The sequence below is a fragment of the Lepidochelys kempii genome, chromosome 16, assembly GCF_965140265.1.
Source record: "Lepidochelys kempii isolate rLepKem1 chromosome 16, rLepKem1.hap2, whole genome shotgun sequence".
NCBI lineage: Eukaryota > Metazoa > Chordata > Testudines > Cheloniidae > Lepidochelys > Lepidochelys kempii.
This window is the reverse complement of record NC_133271.1, coordinates 22,785,202-22,807,081: the sequence shown is the minus strand read 5'-3', so window position 1 is coordinate 22,807,081 and position 21,880 is coordinate 22,785,202. Positions and strand designations below refer to the sequence as shown.

General features: G+C 47.0%; 1 long non-coding RNA gene across 1 annotated transcript; it reads right to left on the bottom strand.

Moving 5' to 3' along the window:
• Window positions 1-415: 415 nt before the first annotated feature.
• On the bottom strand, window positions 416-19,937 carry LOC140899295 (uncharacterized). The gene is made up of 3 exons (XR_012155266.1): window positions 19,827-19,937; window positions 6,148-6,279; window positions 416-501 (listed from the first exon to the last, which is right to left on the bottom strand). It is a non-coding gene; the product is annotated as an uncharacterized lncRNA (long non-coding RNA).
• Between the last annotated feature and the right edge of the window lie 1,943 nt (window positions 19,938-21,880).

The window sequence follows — 21,880 nt, the reverse complement described above, 5'->3', positions numbered from 1 at the left end:
AAATTCATAGGATCTAGGAGAACATCCATCAGTCTCTCTCATGCAATAAATGTGGTCAATGACAGATCTAGGCTTTCATCTGAAAATGAAGACCCTTAACCTTCAGTAGTTTATCTCTGCTTCAAGGCTGCACTTAGGAAGCAAAGCCAATCAGAGGCTATTCGAGGTGGGCAACCAGATCTCAGTGCTTCTTAACTTCTCATACAGCAACGGGGCCTTAGATTGGCATCATATTCCACTCGGCATCCAAACACTTGAAGCTCTTTGCAGCCAAGTGGTAACTGGCTTCAGCGAGGTCTGGATAGGAGTCTGGAACAGCATCACGGTCTTTTTAAACTCCCCTTCTTCAATTCTGCCTTCAGCCAACTCAGGCACCTAAGCAGCACCAACTGTTATGATTTAAAGTGGAGTGATCTCTCTTCTCTGGAGGAGTGTGAGGAGACGGAAGAAGAAGGATATCATTTGTTCTTTTAAGAAGCAATTGGCCCAACCACTCCTGGCCTACAAGAAAAGGGAGAGAAGATGAGAACAGGCAAGAGGAAGGGAAGCGAGGAACAGACACTGCCCGATTTCCCCTCCACCCCTCTCTCTGAAGCATGGGATGTTGGCTACTACTAGAGACAAATCATGGGGCATTGGTCGGAGACCCAGAATTTTCAGAATAGCTCAATGCCCACAATTGGCATCAGATTTTCAAAAGAGCTGAGCTGTCCCTGAGGCACCTAAATAAGGGGTGGATTTGTCAGAGAGCTGGGGAGAGGGCTAGCTCGGGGGGAGGGCTAGCTCAGTGGTTTGAGCATTGGCCTGCTAAACCCAGGGTTGTGAGTTCAATCCTTGAGGGGGTCATTTAGGGATCTGGGGCAAAAATTGGAGATTGGTCCTGCTTTGAGCAGGGGGTTGGACTAGATGACCTCCTGAGGTCCCTTCCAACCCTGATATTCTATAATATTGGATTCACCTTGGGTGTTGAGCCCTTTTGTAAACCTGGCTCTTTATGTAGGTGCCTCCATGGGACTGAGCTCTTTTGAAAATCTATGGCCAATTGTGAATGCTGAGCATGCAAAAGCTCTCTTGAAAAACGGGCTCTCAGTTCCTAGGGGAACAGACTTTCCTTCTGGTATTTCAACACATCTCCTTCCGGTCCCAGCTGGAAGAGAAGCAAAATCTCAGCAGGCTGTTTTGGAACTGTAACTTCACCTTGTGGGTGTCTCGTCATGGCCAGGGGTGGCTCTGTGGCACCCGGACTCAGTTTCCCCTCTTAGTTGCTCAATAACTCATAAAAAAGAGGCTTTCATGAGTCCAATAACAACAGCCTTCCATTGGGTCTGGTTTATTAACAAAGTAACAAAATACAGATACCCACGCCGAGGCACCATCTTTCCTGCAACTTCACTTTGCAGCTCCCCTTTCAGCCTCCATAGTCCTCTCTTTTAACGATTTGCCATTTGACTTAATTCATCCTCTCCACTAGTGGGAGGCTAATCAGCTGCATCACACCCACCTCGTTTTAGGAGGGTCTGTAACAAGAACCTGTATAGGCGTTTTGGATTTGATCATTAATGAAGATTATGGGAAGAGGCTGTAATTTTTTCCCCAAAACCAATTTGTACCCACAATTGTCACAGAACTGTGACTTCACTTCAGGAACTGGCCGATGGAAAAGCTGGGCAGCCTGGGAGAAAATTCCTCTCCACATGCAAATATTTGCCATAGCAGCAGGGAAAAACAGAGAATTACAGGCAAGAGACATGATCCTCGCCTTGCAGGCTCCCTTTGATCAAGTTTGCCCTGATAGGAAAGTCTCTCTGTAATATCACACTGGACCCTTTGTCTTTGAGATATTGAGTGAAATTCATCACTGGTGTAATGCAGTTGATAGCAGCAGAGTTGACCATAGGGATGAATTTACTCCTCTGTGCTTCCCTTTCCTGTTGTCTCCTTTTTGAGCAGCTGATCAATAGAGTGTGCACATCCTGGAGTTTTGAGGGAAGAAAGAGTGGGAGGCAGCTATCCACAAGTAACAATGAAGGAGCTGAAGAAGCTAAGCTTCAGCTTCAATGCAGAGCCATGTTTACAAAGCGGGCAAAGGCAGCTGGGCTTCCAATGGGGAGCAGAGGGAGCTAGGCGGGGGGCAGTATGACATAATGTTTGCACAGAGATTCCATGGTAACCTTGCTGTAACTCCAGCTGAGGCTCTAGGCCTGTTCCTTCTAAACCAGTAAAAGAAAAATGAAGAGGAGAAGTTGGGCAAAGAACCAGATAGTCAGTTCTTTTAATACTCAAACAGTGGTAGGATCTTTGGGGGAAAACACTCACAGAGGGCATCTTATTCATGGATCGTTGTTACACCATGTCAGTGACTTAGAAAACCACATGCAGTTGAAATAAGCATGACTGCCCAAAACTTTCATAGCTCAAGGGATGCTTTCTCTAGCTGGCTAGTCTCTGCTCAGCACAGCTGAAAATGTCATTCAAGAAGCCAGGCTAAGGAGACGCACTTTACAATGACCCCTGAAGGCGGCCGTGCTGTGGCAAGCCACCTCATGGAGGGAGCTCAGTAAAGGAGGGCCTGCTGCTGGGATCCCCCAGCTGGCGCCCTACAGAATTCAAGCCCATTTGCTGACACCAGAAATTTCCCAAAGGACCATCACTTCCAAGAGGGATCATAGGCTCAGGGAAGGTTTTTTTAAATAACCAAAATCCTAGGCCATTCAGAGCAATTTGAGGTCATAACCAGTACCTGGAATTGCCACTTGGGAGTAAATTAGGAACTGAGACAGAGCACTGCCAATAGGCATCATACGTTCCTGAAGGTTGGCCCTGCCTAGCAGGTACAGAACACCATTCAACACCACCAGCAGCTTCCTTATAGTTTATATCCTGTTACTTTGACAGCCCTGGGGTAGTGCAAATTCTGTAACTAATTAGTCCATCAATCAGTGATATAATCAGTGCCTCCAGGTCTCATTCTGTTGGAATCTATGAGAGAGATTGGTTTGGAGAGCTCAACGGAAGAAATTTTCCCCATATATACAGAATAACTTTTCAATGTCATAAGGTCACTTAAGCTTCCTTGGGATGGCCAGTTCAAACCTGAACTGATGATCCTGTTCCCGGGAGTGAGCTGATATTTTACTTACCGTTTCTGAAAGAAAACTGAACTTAAAACACAAAGTTCATATGAGTGAAGAAGTGCCAAATTGATCTAACATATCCAGACAATATAGATTGTAGTGGAACTCACATCCAGAGGGCAGCGAGGAAATGCTATCTACACCAGTAATCAGTCATTAAGATTCTCAAACTAGACTCACCAACCTTACCAAACAGAGCAAGAGATGAAAGAGAGCAAACAATTTTAATCACATGTTCTACTGGGGATAATTAATCATGATATTAAAACATAAAGGATGGGATTTTTCAGATCAGTGCATACCTACTTATTCATGCAAAAATATGCATGTCATTGTACACCTAATTTTCACATGACTCTTTGCAGAATCATTGTACATTATGCATACAAATGGTCAGTGATGTCACTAACTGGTATTTACTGTACAAGTGTCACGAATGTATGTACAAATGCTGTGCTGATAATCTGGCCTAAAAAGATGAATCATCAGGCACGACGGATTTTTTTTATATAGGAATTTTCCATCTATTATGTCAGTTTGCCCCAATATCTGGACAAGCTGAGTTTGTCTCTCTGGGTTGATTCTTGGCAACCCAAGAAAGCTATTGTCACACAGCGGTGGCCAGCAACTTCTTTCTCTTTTGGGATGCAATGCACACTGTACCTCCCATAGAACTGGCAATTAAACCTTGAAATCAACATAAATAACTTACTACATCCAAGCCAGCAAAGGGGACTAGCCATCTCTTCTTGGGGTCATTTCTCCAGCCCTTCCTGTGACTCCTAGAGGAAGTCTTGTATCAGCGCTTAGTGTTTGTTATAATGAAATGTACTGTTACCCCAAACTTGTCTCTCTCTCAACGATAGCAATTTTCATTGTAATGGTATGTTTTACAGGAAGCCTGCGTAATGACGCCAGCCTGATAGCTGAAGGGATGCGGAAATCTGGACGCTGTCACCAGCGTGACAGGAGTTGGGGAACCATTTTATCTCCACCGAGAAAAGAGCTTTTCTAAAGCAGGGGTTGGCATGAGGAGGTAGCTGGGTGGAATGAGAAATCTTGCTCCCACTAATCGCCCCATTACCTCTGTCATCTGTACAGCACTTTAGCCGTAATGCATGCCCCGCTGCAGCCCTGGGATGGACGGAAATACCACCATGGCTCCTTTTACGGATGGACAAACAAAAGCAGAGGAAGCACTCAACTGACGTCAGTGTCAGAAGGGGGTTAGCACTCAAGAGCTCTTGTCACCTGTGCTCGCATTACTAGAGTGTAACTCTTTCCAGGCCTAGATTCATCCTCGAAGCCAATCAGCTCAGCCCATTCCTGGTGCCTTCCAGGCCACTGGGATGGCTGCGCTCAGTAATCCGAAGCTCGGTATTAATGTGGAGAGCTAGCAGCTGTATTGAAACACCTCCCTTCTGGCTGGCTAACAAACGCCAGCTCTAAATGGAGAAACCTAGTGGGCCAAGTTTAATGCTGGTGTAAGCAAGCACAACTTTTGAAGCGGATGGAGTTATGTAAGGGCCAAATTCAAGCCCGAGGGCTTTTTCTGGTTCCGGATTAAATCAATGGCAAAGCTCCTGTTACCTTCCATGGGTTTTGAATCAGGCCCATAGACTGTAACTACACATAAACAACATGGAGGACTGGGAGTTCATATTCTATCCTCTAATGGAGAAGGGGTAAAAATGGGGTGGTGGCATTGAACAAGAATTTGGCTGCTGAACACCTTGGCAGAGAGGAGCACTGGGATGCAGAGCATGCCTGAATCAAAGGGAGTTTAATTAAAATTTCCCATGGAGCGAGATGAATGGATCCAGTGCCCCACAGGGAAGGCTCTTCTCTGCATCTGCATGCGCAGAACCCATTTTTATTTTCAAATATAGCTGATGATCCGTGGTCAGCAGGGAAAGCCAAAGAGACAATTTAATAGCTTCTTTGTGCCTCTGTTCTTCCACAGCCCAAGGGCTTGTGAGGAATCGTTGCCTTCCTTCTACCATTTGGTTCCTTTAAAAGTCTGAGGTTGGCACAGTCCTCACGATTCCATTTGCATCGGTTCAACATACAACCTGGCAGGAATGAGCTCGTAGGATCCAGCCAGCGTGGTTCCTGGAAAAGTGAAGCATATCTAACTATGTTCCGAATCCTGGCAAACTCAGAGCCAAATTTTGCTGCCCTTCTTTACATCAAATGGTGCTTTACTCTGCTGTCAAATGAATTTCCGTGGGACTAGTGGGGGAGTTAGGGAGTACTCGGGCAGAGTCTAGTCCTGAGATGACAATGTAAACAAATCTCGTAGCTCCGGGCAGAAGGGGATCAGCTGGGTGATCCAAGAAAGAACTCCTCCACACTCACCCCCATGCACAATTTGCTACCTGTAATGGGTTGTTTTCATCTTCCTCTGAAGCATAAGATACTGACCATTGTAAGAAACAGGATGCTGGACTCAGTGGTTTAATCCAGGACTCGGTTTAACCAAGGGTGGCAAATTCTATGTTTCTAGGATTTGGGGGACTTCTCCCAAGGTAGGCAAATGTGAACTTGAACCTGCAATGGGAACACTTCCTCACCGCCCCCCATGTATTCTTATAGACCCTAACACATGTTAGATACTTACCCACATGCCCTTCCTCTCTTCCTGACAACTCCCAGGTCTCCTCCCTTCTTACCATAGATGTCTTCAGGGGAAGATACCGAAGCTAGAGTTGAGGAAGGTGCACATCTCGGGTCAGTTGTGCAACCCTCCTCAGTCCAAGTTCCCTGACCTTTCGCTAGCATGGTCTGATGTTCCTGAATGTGTTGGACCTCAGAGGCTGAGTGCATGCACATTTGGAGGTTCAGGTGACCACTCTGCAGGTCTGATGTCTGTCCCAGGAGAGGAAGAGGAGAAATGGATGTTGTAGGCTGCTGGCCTGCTTCTCCAGCCCTGGAAGGACTGATACCCCACTCAAAGTCTTCAAGCTCCTGCCTCAGGGCGGCGCTATTTATTAATTCAAACTATAAAACTCACCCCAAACAGGCTGTAGGGACTCAGAGCATTTTCTCCTTGCATCTCTTCCCCGCTATTCAGGACCAGCCGCAGGAGCCCCCTTGCTGCCTATACCTCGTCTCCAGAAGACACCTCTGCCCTGCTCAGCTGGGTCTGAGAATGGAACAGGGTTGGCAAGCCCATTAGCCCTTCTTACTGATGTATTAATAGAAAAATAATATTTCAAACCCCTAGTGCTAAATAAGCTGGGCTGCCTTTTCATACTAGAGCAGCCCAACCCCTCTGCTTGTAAGTCAGTCGCCTGCCCGCCCTCCCCATATTGGCGTGCTGCAAGAAAGAAGCTGAGTTGGAACAGCTGCTGGAATTACTAGGAGCTGGTGGCTGGCAGGAGCAGTAAGTAAATCCTTTTGCTGCACTATTTTCTTCTGAAAGGCCCCATTCAAAGCCCATTGCTATCAATGGACAGACTCCCATTAAACTCCAGGGCTTTGGATCAGGCCCTAAGTGTGGGATTTGGAAATTTCATGATCAAAGAAGAAAACATTCTTTCCACTTGGTGCACCAGGGGCCTGGAAACGCATTCTGTGGGCATGGGTCATGTAAGGGCAGGAGGGACTTTCTGTATTTTCAGACCACACAGTCTGCCTTTTGCTTATTGCCAAGGGTATTATAATGATTGAGGCAGGTCTTCACCTGGTGTAAATCAGCTTAGCTCCATTGCTGGGATAGTCCTTAGAACTGCAGACTATTTACACCCAACTTCAAAACCAAATTGAGTTCAGTGGAGCTCTGCTGATTTACACCAGCTGAGAATCTGGCCCATTATTCTATACAGAAATCGAAACAGACGTTACATTCTCAACATGGGACAGTCTGTGTTAGTCTCAGGAGAAAAAAAATCCTGAACAAGCCTAGAGATTTTCACTGATTGCAAAATATAATTCTAAGAAACCTGCAAGGGCCAAAAAATGTGAACTCATAGATTCATAGATATTAAGGCCAGAAGGGACCATTATGATCATCTAGTCTGACCTCCTGCACAATGCAGGCCACAGAATCTCACCCACCCACTCCTGCAATAAACCTCTCACCTATGTCTAAGCTATTGAAGTCCTCAAATCATGGTTTAAAGACTTCAAGGTGCAGAGAATCCTCCAGCAAGTGACCCGTGCTCCATGCTACAGAGGAAGGCGAAAACCCCCCAGGACCTATTCCAATCTGCCCTGGAGGAAAATTCCTTCCCAACCCCAAATATGGCGATCAGCTGAACCCTGAGCATGTGGGCAAGACTCACCAGCCAGACACCCAGGAAAGAATTCTCTGTAGTAACTCAGATTCCACCCCATCTAACATCCCATCACAGGCCATTGGGCCTATTTACCATGAATAGTTAAAGATCAATTAATTGCCAGAATCATATTATCCCATCATATCATCTCCTCCATAAACTTATCGAGTTTAATCTTGAAGCCAGATAGGTCTTTTGCCCCCGCTGCTTTTCCAGAACTTCACTCCTCTGATGGTTAGAAACCTTCAAGTCTAATTTCAAGCCAGTTTATATCCATTTGTTCTTGTGTCCACATTGGTACTGAGCTTAGATAATTCCTCTCCCTCCCTGGTATTTATCCCTCTGATATATTTATAGAGAGCAATCATATCTCCCCTCAGCCTTCTTTTGGTTAGGCTAAACAAGCCAAGCTTCTTGAGTCTCCTTTCATAAGACAGGTTTTCCATTCATAGATAGATATTTAGGTCAGAAGGGACCATTATGATCATCTAGTCCGACCTCCTGCACAACGCAGGCCACAGAATTTCACCCACCACTCCTAAAAAAGACCTCACACCTATATCTGTGCTATTGAAGTCCTCAAATTGTAGTTTGAAGACCTCAAGGAGCAGAGAATCCTCCAGCAAGTGACCCGTGCCCCATGCTACAGAGGAAGGCGAAAAACCTCCAGGGCCTTCCAATCTGCCCTGGAGGAAAATTCCTTCCCGACCCCAAATATGGCGATCAGCTAAACCCTGAGCATATGGGCAAGATTCATCAGCCAGATACTACAGAAAATTCTTTCCCGGGTAACTTGGATCTTACCCCATCTAAAAACCCATCACAGTCCATTGGGCCTATTTACCATGAATATTTAATTACCAAAACCATGTTATCCCATCATACCATCTCCTCCATAAACTTATCGAGTTTAATCTTAAAGCAAGATAGATCTTTTGCCCCCACTACTTCCCTCGGAAGGCTATTCCAAAACTTCACTCCTCTGATGGTTAGAAACCTTCGTCTAATTTCTAATCTAAATTTCCTAGTGGCCAGTTTATATCCATTTGTTCTTGTGTCCACATTGGTACTGAGTTTAAATAATTCCTCTCCCTCTCTGGTATTTATCCCTCTGATATATTTATAGAGAGCAATCATATCTCCCCTCAACCTTCTTTTAGTTAGGCTAAACAAGCCAAGCTCCCTGAGTCTCCTTTCATAAGACAAGTTTTCCATTCCTCGGATCATCCTAGTAGCCCTTCTCTGTACCTGTTCCAGTTTGAATTCATCCTTCTTAAACATGGGAGACCAGAACTGCACACAGTATTCCAGGTGAGGTCTCACCAGTGCCTTATATAACGGTACTAAAACCTCCTTATCCCTACTGGAAATACCTCTCCTGATGCATCCCAAGACGACATTAGCTTTTTTCACAGCCATATCACATTGGCAGCTCATAGTCATCCTATGATCAACCAATACTCCAAGGTCCTTTTCCTCCTCCGTTACTTCTAGTTGATGCGTCCCTAGCTTATAACTAAAATTCTTGTTATTAATCCCTAAATGCATGACCATTCCTCGGATCATCCTAGTATCCCTTCTCTGTACCTGTTCCAGTTTGAATTCATCCTTCTTAAACAGGAGCTTTTTTCACTGCCATATCACATTGGCGGCTCATAGTCATCCTGTGGTCAACCAATACTCCAAGGTCCTTCTCCACCTCCATTACTTCTAATTGATGCGTCCCCAGCTTTTAACTAAAATTCTTGTTATTAATCCCTAAATGCATGACCTTACACTTCTCACTATTAAATTTCATCCTATTAGTATTGCTCCAGTTTACAAGGTCATCCAGATCCTCCTGTATGATATCCCGGTCCTTCTCTAAATTGGCAATACCTCCCAGCTTTGTATCATCCGCAAACTTTATTAGCACACTCCCACTTTTTGTGCCAAGGTCAGTAATAAAAAGATTAAATAAGGTTGGTCCCAAAACCGATCCCTGAGGAATTCCACTGGTAACCTCCCTCCAGCCTGACAGTTCACCTTTCAGTGTGACCCGCTGTAGTCTCCCCTTTAACCAATTCCTTATCCACCATTCAATTTTCATATTGATCCCCATATTGACTCCTTAGAAGTCAAAGGGATTTATCCTGAGAACGTGCTCAAAACTTTTATTTGCCCTGATGACTTTACTGACAATGTTCTGACAACTTATTGGAAAATCAACCAGAACACTAAGTGGGAAATCCCCATCTGTGGAGACAGCCAGCATAAGGCTTACAGAACATTTATGTCCCACTTCAACACTCAAAATAGGGTGTAACTGGTACCTGGACCTTGGACTAGCTCTGCACAGGGATGAGTTTCGCCTAAGGAACCAATACCTCAGCCTTTCCTCTTCTGCACTTGAGCAAAGCGATGTTGACTTCAAGTGAGGCTGGAGCACATGTAAAGAGCTCATGATCTGGCCCATTAGGAGGGCTTCAGAGTCCCTTTATTTGAAGAAAAATGATGCGCTGGCTGAGACCAATCGTCAGGGATCCTCAGGTACCCCGCAAACATTAATTTACCAGGGCTCTCATCTGCACTCCTCTCTCTCTCTGTCTTAGTGTGCCACCCATCACTGTGGCATCTGAGTGCCTTCCATGAAAAACCAAGAGCAGTAGCAAAGTCCCCAGTGGAGTTCATAGAATCAGAGAAGATCAGGGTTGGAAGAGACCTCAGGAGGCCATCTAGGCCAATCCCCTGTGCAAAGCAGGACCAACCCCAACTAAATCATCCCAATTCTCTAGCACTTTGCTCTTGGTGGGGTCAGAACTCTGTTTCAGTTAGGTTTCTGGGGGTAGGGTGGAGGGTTTGGGGCCTCCTGACTCAGGCAATATGTCCACTGAAATCAGGAGCTGCATTACTATTGGTTTTGTGGATTTGGGGTTTTCTCCTGCTGCATAATCTCCAACCCACTGGTTTATATGCTTCCCTTGTTCCCAGCATGCCTTGCCCCAGATACTACAAATGGATGCCCGGGGGACTACATTTCCCAGCCTGCCTTGCTTTGTGGTTGAGAGAGAGAGAGAGAGAGAGGTTGAGGTTGAGGTTGAGAATGAGAATGGCTGGAGCCATCCTGAGCCACCATGGTCCCGCCACCATTGAGGGGAGTTCCAGGCAACCCCTGCTTATGGAGCTGCAGCCTCAGGCAGCCTTAAGCCACAACTGCTTCACAGAGATGGAGGCCTCCCACTCAGTGACCAGCCACCTTCCCTATTCCAGGAACGTTTTTACAGGTAACCCTGGACCAGGTGAGTGGGTTCTAGAGGGTTTCTCTTACAAGCTGCAGAGGATCTGTACACTTCATTATAGCGGAGTTAAGATAAAAATTGTAGCGAGAACTTCTAACGTCTGGTCTCATCAGCCATAGAGCTGTCTGACCCACAAAACAACGGGCCCCCTTTCTGGTGAAATTTGCCCAAAAAATAAATCCTGCTTTTTGACCAGCGGTAGTTGGCCAGAAGCAGAAGCATTGACATGGGGGCTGTGTTCAAATCTATCCTCCGCTATTGTGCTTCACACCAGCTAAGGATATGCCCCCTAGGACTTCTGGCAAGTTCCAGCCTGAGAAGAAACAGTCCTCTCTCCACTGCTTCCATTCCTATGGGATCATTAGCCTGATCTGAAATCCATAGAGGTTGGACACTACTCCGAACCAAACCTTCAAACCAGCCTTTCTGAGGTTCACCCACTACTGAAAGGTTTCAGAGGAACAGCCGTGTTAGTCTGTATTCGCAAAAAGAAAAGGAGTACTTGTGGCACCTTAGAGACTAACCAATTTATTTGAGCATGAGCTTTCGATGAAGTGAGCTGTAGCTCACGAAAGCTCATGCTCAAATAAATTGGTTAGTCTCTAAGGTGCCACAAGTACTCCTTTTCTTTTTGCCACTACTGAAAATCCACCAGAAGGAGTCAGGTCTGCATCAAGCAGAATGCTTTAGAAGTTGCTTGGAGGTTAAAGTTTAACTCCTAGTTCTAAATATCAAACCAGAATCTGAATTCCAGTTTCACTGCTGGCTTCTTTCTGTAAACTTTGCCAAAACAACCCCCCTCCCCCACAGCAGGATCTGAACACCCCATCAGGTTGGTGAGAAATTCAACGTCTACCTCTGGATCTGAATTATGCAGTCCAAGCCCAGATCTTCAGGGAATATTGCAATGACCAGTGCAGACAACACCGCTGCCAATAAGTGGTGCTGTATCTTTATCTGAATAGTAAGTTGTCTTGTTTTTGGGGGTGATTGGGTGGAGGGCTGGGGAGAAGCAGAAGTTAAGTCCTGCCTGTGTGTGCTGGAGTTGTCACTTGCAGCATTCCAACAAATCCTTTTTTCTGTAAGCGAGGACTACTGTGACTGAAGTGGAAGAAATATTGCTGAACTCAATGTGAAAAGTTCCCAAGCTAGTCTTTGTATCCGTGTGTTTATTAGCCTGATTTTAAAGCTCATCTGAGTGAGTGCAGCATTTATCATCCCTGGGGTTTTACCCTTCCATTCATGGTAAAGTATTTTCATATCAAACCTGAACTTTTAACCCTTTTGGGCAGGTCAGTGAGGCCAGGCACAAGAGGTCAAACTTTGTCCTGTGGTTGCTGAGAGCTGTTCGCAAACGTTACCATCTTTAAAATGAAGGTTTAGAAATACCTCACTATTTTAAGAGGTTAAAAGTTGGAAGCTTGTTAAGGAAACTCTGCATTGTCTCGGGCACAGTCTGAATTTCAATCTGCCTTCAGATTTTAAAAAAGCAGTTCAGACAGAACAAGAGATGCTTGTTTCCCCCCATTTCCAAACCTGCATGCTAAGTCATGCTCTGCACCAGGCTAAAATGAATATGTATATTTCAGTGACTTAAAGAGAAGGTAATCAATTTGCTGATCTGAAAGCAGTGGGCACTGAGCTTTTCCAAAACGCGCTCTTTCAAGTCAAATCAATTATTAGAAACAAGGGCTGTTATGAGGTCAGGGCTTTCTGAATACCCAGCACATTTCTGAATAGATCACAGCCTTTATGGTACCTTGTTCAACTAGTAAAATATTGATCGGCAAAGTACTGTGAAGGTTATTACAAAAGTTAGCTTTCAACAAGGAGCAAAATCCTGAACTCCTTCCACAGGAGTAAGGACAGGGTAAAGCCTCAGAAATTGGCCCTGGAGTTGTAACATTTGTACTTGATTTCAGTGTATGTACAAGTGAGGGATCACTAGAGCTGGTGTAGCATGGACAAGTGTGCCATTTTCCCGACTGCATATCTATTGGACCTGCTCCTTGTTGCCTGGTCCTAGGTTTCTCTTGAACAGAGGCTGAGTATCCTGCCAGTCTGTGCAGTGGTTGTGGACAAACAACCCATCTGAAAAGCTGGTTGCATTTTTTTTTTTTTTTTAAATTTTGACAGGGGAAAAGGAGGAAAAAAGGGGGGAAATTTGGAGAACATTTTCAGGATGCATCTTTCACGTGTTTTGACCAGCTCTATGCAAGGAACTAGGATAAGATTTACAAACCCATTCTGCTTCTAATCTAAAGGGAATGTGAAACCACAGTGGTTGCCATTAAAAAGTCAACGTTTACCAAGTTGCCACATAGCAGCAGCTGAGATACTGCCATATCCTCCACCCGGTCCTTAAAATAGGAAGTCACTATTATGTTGTAGATGCTACTGTGTGGGAACAGGGGAGAAATGCTAATTTTTAGCACCTTTAAATTGGGATTTCAATGCCTTTGAGTGGTGCCTCACTACAGCTCTGTAAGGAAGCGTAGCAGGGCATGGCAGGGCCCCCTTGCTCCTGCATCTTCTAGGTCCACAAAGTCACTCTGAGACCCTCAGGCTAGTACCCAGTAGTGCAGTTTATTCACAGGCTTGTTCCCACCACTGTTTCGCCATGTACAGTTGGCCCTTCACCATCTGCAGGCAGGAGGGGAGAGCTACTTCCCTGCTTCTACTCCCTGCCTTTTCCTTTTCTTTTTTTCTCTCCCCACCCACCGACCCCCAGCTTCCTTCCTCTGAGGCTTTTATACAGCCCCAGGTTAATGAGGCGGCAGCTGTCTCTGCTTCCCCAATTAGGGCCAGGTTATCTCTAGCCAGCTCTAATTTATTCCCCTAAATAGGAGCTGGCATGACAGAGGGCTGAATCAGCAACCCTTTGTCCAGCACCTTGTCACAGGAGGATAGTTACAGAATTATTGTCCCTATTTTACAGCTGCGGAGACTGAGGCACAGGGAGATTAAAGTGGCTTCCAAAAGTCACACATTGATGGGAACAGAACTCAGGCATCCTAATGACCCATCCCCATCTCTAACCACCCTGCGCAGGGCACACAAGATGCCACCCACCAACTCAGCTCCAATTGCTCCTTTCAGACTCACAGGCTCCTCACTGAGAAAGTAAAGAGTTAGAGATGTGAGAGGCCCATGCCAGTGACAAGCCAGTGCCTCGACTGTCAGCCGTTTGTTCCAATTCCCAGTATCAACAAGAACAGCACTGGCCAAGCCTGTCCTTGGAACAACATCAGGGACAAAGTAATGAATATCATTGCCAATGACTTTAAAGGATGACATTAGCAATAAGAAGCAAAGGAGAGATGGAAGGAGAATCTAGGCCTTTGATCCTTTCCAAGTCTCCTTTCTCAGCTGCATTATGGGTGAGGTTTGTGTGTATGTGTGTCCTTGACACTGCATTAAAGCTACAGCTGAGGCCACTATCACTTTCTTCCCAGACATTCCTCAAACACAACTGCAGACCTGACCCAGCTCTGCCCTCGGCCTTCATGTGGTGGAAACAGCTGCCGGGCCAGGGGAGTGGGATGAGAGACGGAGAACCCTCGCTGTTTATTTTCATTCAGAGTCACATTGTTCCCATTATTCCTGTGAATGTTCAATACTAATGAACCCCCCCACGTGTGTTTGTACAGAGGCATGTGGGTCTGTGTTTGCATGTCTGGGGGAGCAAGTGGATAAAGTGCATGTGTTTCTGTGTTACAGGCAGGGTGACCTCAGAAATGTTGGGGTCTAAGTTTGTCCCGGATAAGCCTCTGTCCATTGGCAAACCAATCCAAACTCTCTGAATATGTGGGGGCTGAGACTCTCCCCAGATTGGTGCCCCCTGGGCAGCATTTCATCTGGTGACTTGGCACTTCTGGGCTCAGTACAATGTACTGAGACTGGCCCACTGGGCGGTTTCAATATGGCTTGTAAAGCACATTGAGATCCTCGTGGGGAAGGTGCTCAGGAAGGACACAGCAGGATTATTATAAGTGGATTGCTGTCCCCAACCACAGCTCAGCACAGGAAAAGTACGAAGAGCAGCAGAAAAGAGTTCCCAGGGTATTTCTACGTCGCCACTGAGGAAAACCTCTGGCTCTGGGCCGAACGCAGAGATGAGGGGTGTACGTCTGGCTCCACGGTGCTCTGGGAGATCCTGCCGCACTCAGTCACCTGTCGTGCAAGGGAGTCTGAGTTCGAGGTTAAAGCAGCCCCACCTTCGTTAGCTGAGCATAGGTGTTGGTGTCTAAGGTAATGGCACGTAGACCATCTTATGCAGCACTTCCATATTGGGGCCTCCTGTCTCTCTTTCTCACCCCCGCCCCCAGGTTTGCTCTTTCCTGCTGCATGATAAAATAAATGGATCCTTAAGAACCCCGGGGCCCTTCCCTCCCTGCTTTCCACAGGATCGGAGTAACACCCCTTGACCTCAAATCCTGAAGTCATTGGGAGTTGTGTCTAGGTAACCCTACCCAGCCCCAGGGAAATCGAGTGGTGACTTCAGGCTCGGGCCCATGGTGAATTTCCCTAGGAAGGGCACGTTTGCTTCTCTGCATACGCTGAATGGAGAGACGTAAGCACAGGCCAGCCAGGGAAGGCAGTGGGGACAGGTGCTGTCAAGCAAACAAACTGCCTGCGGCCCCTGGGCTCAGCTAAGAGCTGCAGGTAAAAAAGCAAACAGGATGTGGAGTTGCTGGGCCTGGGAACCAGATGATAAACCAGCCAGGGACAGAAGCGGAGGGGGGGTCCAGGCGATCAGCTGATCAGTACCAATGAAGGTGGCCCTCTGCCCCAGGGTGGACTGCAGTGTAGGATCATGCAGTAGTCAGCTGACATTGAAAGTCAATCCAGCTCTTCTCACTGCTACTGCTGCCCTTGGGATGCTTTTAGAGGCCACCCTTTTCCAAGGTTGCCTTCGGGAGGAGCAGCGAGAGAAGGTGTCAGCTCCGGCCAGGCATCAGCTGCAATGCACAAGGCAAAGTCATGCTAAGTAGCGAGTCATTATAAACCCGCCATTAATACTACTCCACCATTCAGCACCGGGCTGTGCACCACCAAAGCCGATGCCATCTGATGCACATTCTCCACAGAAACATTTCAGGCTATTTTCTTTCAGAAATACCCTGTGATTCTTCCCCTCCATTTTCCCCTTCCCTCCCCCCCGGCATGGTTTGTACATCCCAGAAATTCTGCAGCTTTCCCCAGGATATAAGGCAAAGGGTAAAATGGATGCAAAACCAGGCACCATTACCACCGTCCACAGTTTGTGCCATGACAGCAACTTACTCTTGAAAGTGGGCCTGTTCCAGTGCAAACGTTGCACAAAAAACACAACCAGTTTTCTTGCAAATATTTTGTGCAACTCTGCAAATTGTAGGCCTGACCCAGCGAGTCTGTTACAGGATTTGAGTCAAGCCCCATGGGAGTCAGGAGGACTCTTACCACTGACTTCCAGGATCCTTGGATCAGGCCCATGCTGAGCATCCTCATGCCTCATTGACTTAGGATCAGCACCATGGAGGACTAGGCTGGTTACTGGGAAATCCCTGGTACAGCAGAAACTATCATCCTTTTTTGCACGCAGCTGTAACACTTGCGTGTTAGTTTTTACCTTCCTTGGTGTGAATTTTATGCACTTCCTGTTCCAACAGGAAAATGACATTACCGTGTCACCCATAACACTTCCCTGCTTAAAGCAAAACACCTATTATCTTAATGAGGACTGGAAAACTCCCTTTGTTTGATAATAAGCAGCTCCAGTCATGAGAGATAGTGGGGAAGCTGATTAGAGTTTGGATGGCTTCGGAAGTTATAACATTCAAAAACCAGTCGGAGAACACTTCAGTCTCTTTGGTCACTCGATTAGAGACCTAAAAGTTGCAATTCTTCAACAAAAAAACTTCAAAAACAGACTCCAACGAGAGACTGCTGCATTGGAATTAATTTGCAAACTGGATACAATTAACTTAGGCTTGAATAAAGACTGGGAGTGGATGGGTCATTACACAAAGTAAAACTATTTCCCCATGTTTATTCCCCCCCCCCCCACTACCCACTCTTCCTCAGACGTTCTTGTCAACTGCTGGAAATGGCCCACCTTGGTTATTACTACAAAAGGTTTCCCCCCTCCTCCCCCGGCTCTCCTGCTGGTAATAGCTCACCTTAAGTGATCACTCTCGGTACAGTGTGTATGGTAACACCCATTGTTTCATGTTCTCTATGTATCTAAATCTTCCCACTGTATTTTCCACTGAATGCATCCGATGAAGTGAGCTGTAGCGCATGAAAGCTCATGCTCAAATAAATTGGTTAGTCTCTAAGGTGCCGCAAGTCCTCCTTTTCTTTTTGCGGATACAGACTAACATGGCTGTTACTCTGAAACCTTTGGAAGTTTAGTAGAAGCTTATTGTAAATCAGCACAGATTAGTAAAGATACCAGCTCTAAAGATATCAGCGTACGTAATTATATGTATTCAGCCACAAAAGCAGAAAACAGCCAAAGAAAGAACTTAATTCCTGCTTCTCCAAAAGATAACGATAAACATACATGACTTGACTGGGAAACAGGTTCCGATGCAACAGATGTGTTTAAAGCTGTGATTTTCAAAGGAGCTGAAGTACAACCCCTCGTTGAATTTCAGTGGGATTTCATCACCTAATGCTCTTGGGTTTTGTTTTGTTTTTTTCCTGAAAATCCCCCCTAAACCTCTTGCAACCTCACTTACACTTGGACATTACAGGCAACTCAGTTGGTCTCTTGCAGTTGCCTAGAGATGAAAAGTAGCTACGGCTGCTACCAGCATTGCTAGGATTGAGGTTCAGGGGTTAGAGGGTGAGAGAAGAAGTCAGGGCTCAGGGTTCGGTCATGAACTCGCTACAAGACCTTAGACAAATCATCTCACCTCCCTGTGTCTCAATTTACTTGATTATAAAATGCGCCCGATAATAATGACTTACTTGACAGGGGTGATGAATCTTAGGGTATGTCTACACTGCACACCTCTTGCGGGAACATGGAGGGTCTGTGTAGTTACACGTGGCAGTGAAAAGGAGGCTGCGTCCACACTGTGGGATGTAGCTACACGTTTCAGTGAAAGGCCCTGGCAGGGGGAGGCAGCGGGATAAAGCTTGTTCGCCGCCAGAGCCTTTTCCCATTGCCTCCACCCTGCCAGAGGCTTTCCCTGCTGGAGTCTTTCTTTATGTCAGGGTAGGACTTCCGCAGTGGGGACATGGCAGGACAGAGGGGGGAGGCACTGCTTGGGCGAGTAGAGAGCGCTGCAGGGTACATACCCAGGGACATGTTCACAGGGTTCAGGAGTGACTTTATTCTACTCCCCTAAAGAGGGCCTCGTCGTCAGCACTGCTCCTTAGACCTGTGCTAGGGGAGGCGTGTAGCATATGTACTCTACACACTACCAAAAGGAGAGTCAGTGTCGATGGACCTTAAAACAGTTTATATCTGAAGTGCTTTGAAATCCCAAGAGGCAAAGCGCTGCACAAGTATAGAACAATGTCGTTACAGGCACACATGAAAACGCATGGAATGAACGTACCTTGCACACACTTCAGACCGCAAAATGACACGGCCTTCTGAACAAATCAAGGCAAAGCAACTTGAGACACGGCCTACAAATCAACTATAAGGATTGGTAGGAGGAGCCGGGAGGTCCAAGAAGCTGGCACACCAGGCCTGAGAGGAAAGTGGTTTCTCTGGCTTTGACCTCTGACAACGGAAAGCATTCCTGTCATTGCTCAGGCTCTACAACAGCTGAGAAATAGCAAGGAAAGATGAGAAATGGCCCTGGATTGCTATATAATATCCATACTAGGATGGGTTTGTAGACATATGGTACATGTAGCAGAGACGGACTGGGAACCGTTTTGTTTAACCTCTCAGCCACTCAAGTACTTGGTGAAATCACTGTTTACTGTCTCATTGTGTGCATAGCTCCCTGGAGAGGCACAGGGCTAACCTGGGGTAGGGTAGTGACTGTGAGTAGTAAAGCAAATATGAATGAGGCGTGGCAGGTGGCTGGAGATGAGCGCTCTGTCCCTGGGCAATGCTAGCAGTGGTGGACCCAGTGCAGCAAATGGCTGGCCTGATGGAACCGACATGAAGTGCAAGGAGCAAACAGAGGGACGAGGCAACCGTACAGCTGCAAGAAATAAATTCGCAGCAACTACAACAAATAAGGCATCTTGAAAGCAACCCAGAGGAAAGCAGAGGGGGCTGGGTGTATCACCCAGGCTATTCACGGGCATAATGGGCCAGATCCTCAGGTGATGTAAATTGGCATGGCTCCATTGAAGTCAATGGATCACTACCTAATTACAGCAGCTGAAGATCTGGCCCAGGATCAGCTATTTGTTTCTTCTGAGCCCAGTGCAAACTCAAAGGCTGCAGAGGCCGAGGTATTTGCACGCTAGTTTGCCTGGTTGTGCCAAAGAGGCTGGTACGTCGCTCTCAGTCAAGGACAATTCGCTTTCCAACTACTTCCGGGCTGGTTAGTATAGGGTAAATCCTTAGCTGGTGTAAATCGGCTAATGAAGCTACCCTGGCTGAGGAGCTGAGCGTCAATTTGCCCCATCCCTAGAGTGCTCCCTTTCTTGCAGTGAGTGCAGCTGTGAGCATGTGTCTTTTTACCCTCTGGGACACCCCATGGTCTCTCTGCTCTCACAGAGCAGGGCTGCATGATCTTTTGCTTCCAAGAGACCTTTCAGCCCTTTGGGCTGGGTTTCTGGTTGTGAGAGCATCGGGGGCTGTGATTGGTTATCTCCCGGGAGAGATGGCTGGAGCCGTCAAGATCTGCGCTTAACAATGGTTTCCTTTCCCAGGCACCTTTTTAAAAAAAAAAAAAAAAAAATTCTTGCAGGCTTTTTACCAGCCCCTCTGTGCTTTTCCTGCCTAGCCTGGTGTGTTCCTGCCCCCACACATCTTCCTGGCCCAGTGATCGTTCACAGCCTTTCGTCCACCACTCACTGCAGAGAGGTTCCTCCCCTTAAAAGCATTTCTCCTGGGGCCCACTGTTGATTTATCCCACTGATGGTCCACCCGCGGCTCTCATTCAAGCAGCTGGGTTCCTGTGCAGTGCTCTCTGCACAGCGTGGGGCTGGAAACCCAGACAGTAACTCACTGAATCGTCCCTCCTGGGCCACGCTGGGAAATCACTCGCTGTCTCGTCCTATTGCACAACCCGAATCAAACAGATCTGTGGTCCAGACGTGTTGAAAAGGGTTACAAGCGGTGCAGTGCGAACTGGAGAGCTCACCCCGCCCCCCTCCCGAAGGAAGGGAAAGGGGACCCTGGGGGCGCGTCCAGTTGGTGCTGGGCTGTATCTGGTGTCACATATTGGGCATTGCAGTCACTTGGGCTCTGCTACTTTAAGATACATACCGGAGAACAGCTGCTGTTGAGATACTGCAGCTGCCCTAAGCAGAAAGCAAGGCTCAAACTACAGATTCCACAGACATCACGAGGACGCAGATGTGGCCACAGACTTGGAGTCTGGCATGGTGCTGTGGCCCGCATTTAATAGAAAAGACACTGCACTTTCTCCCCCAGCTCCCACGAGGCCTCAGTTCACAATAGGTTTTCTTTGGTTGAGGAGTGCTTCAGAGTGCCCCGCTGTGTAATTCATACATCGGCCAAACCCTAACCCTAACCTGGGGTTCGTCTCAACGCAAAACTCCACTCATTTCAGAAGCATCTAGTTGTCTCAAAATAGGCATCCCAAATCCATAGATACCCTGAATGGGTGGAGAGCTGTGAAATGATGGTTCCAATAAGCAGACTGAGGGACATCTGGGAAGAGGAATATCCTTGTGACATGTTTACCACATAAGTCCTCTCTCTAAGCAGGCTCTCTGCTGGAAGTTGACTTTTAGAAGCAAATGTGTTTTCATTAGGGATGGAACCAAGTTGCAAATTTGGGGGCAGGGCCCACAGCTGAACTTTCCTGAAGTTTGCAGGTGTTCAGACAAATCTGGCCCATTATTGAAAATGCTGCCAGCTGGGGAAGCAAGATCCTGGACGAGTTTTCCAGAGTTCGGAGTGGTTTGACCCTGCTCCCCTCTAGTGTCTAGAATTTTTATTGAAATGTGCCGTGCCATTGCTGAGGTGAAGGAGTTCCCAGCAGGAAGAAGACAAGGGACTTTCCCTTCTGCCCAGCCAGCCCACCAGGCGTGAGATGTGATGCGATGGAGATTTACCATGGAGTCATCTACTTGTGGAAGATAACCTGCCCTGCTCACCTCCCAGGAACTGACTGCTGAATTATATGTTGCAGTGACACCCTGACCCTTCTGTGAGAGAAGGAGCATGTGCCCTCACTCCCTGAAACAAGGGAGCCAGAGAAAAATGGCCAGGCTACTCCTGCCCCGGAAAAGGTTTGCACAGCACAATGGGAACTCAGTTTTGGTTGAGATAACAACAGGCTTCCCTACAGCACACAGCTACTTGAGAAAGCCACTTAATTCTTCTCTGCCTGTCCTCAGGACCCACTTCTGATCCCTGCAGCAAGCTAAGTCCCTCCTCTGCAGAGACCTAACCCCCAAAGAGCTTGGTTTCCTTTCCCTCCCAGCTCCAGATCAGCCCCTCCTACCTGGAGAGAAACTTGAGAAGAGAGCTAGGTACATAGTTGGGGTCCAGATCAGAGTATCCTCCCAGTGTGGGGATGTTCCCATTTGGGTTTCTGGATTGGACCCATTGTAGAAACAAGCCAGAGCTGTGGAGTTAAGAACAGTATCCAAACTTTCCCCAAGTTTGTGTGAGTGCGTTTCAGAGCCGGGGGTCTCTAATATGCAACTGTGTGTTCCCGGGGGCAGGGCCTGGGCTGCTGCTGTGTTTGGAAAGCACAGCTGGGCACTACTACAATCCAGATAACAATGATCATTGGCCTCTTATAAAACCCCAGCAACAGCAGCCAAATGCCACCAGAGCCGCTGTGCTGGCTGTGGGCTCAATCCAGCCGGGTGCTGAGCACACCGGCCCCCATCCCTTTAAACACACCAGTGGTCCCATTGACTTCAGTGGGACTATGCAGGTGCTGTGCTGAGTCAGAGTACCTTATGGAATGTTACCCTAAAAAACACGCCAAAGAGTGCCATGTGTTCTGGTAAAGGAAACTGGAGTGATAGTGCGTTTCCCATTTACATGGGGCTTGATCCAGCAATCAACGAAAGTGTTGCC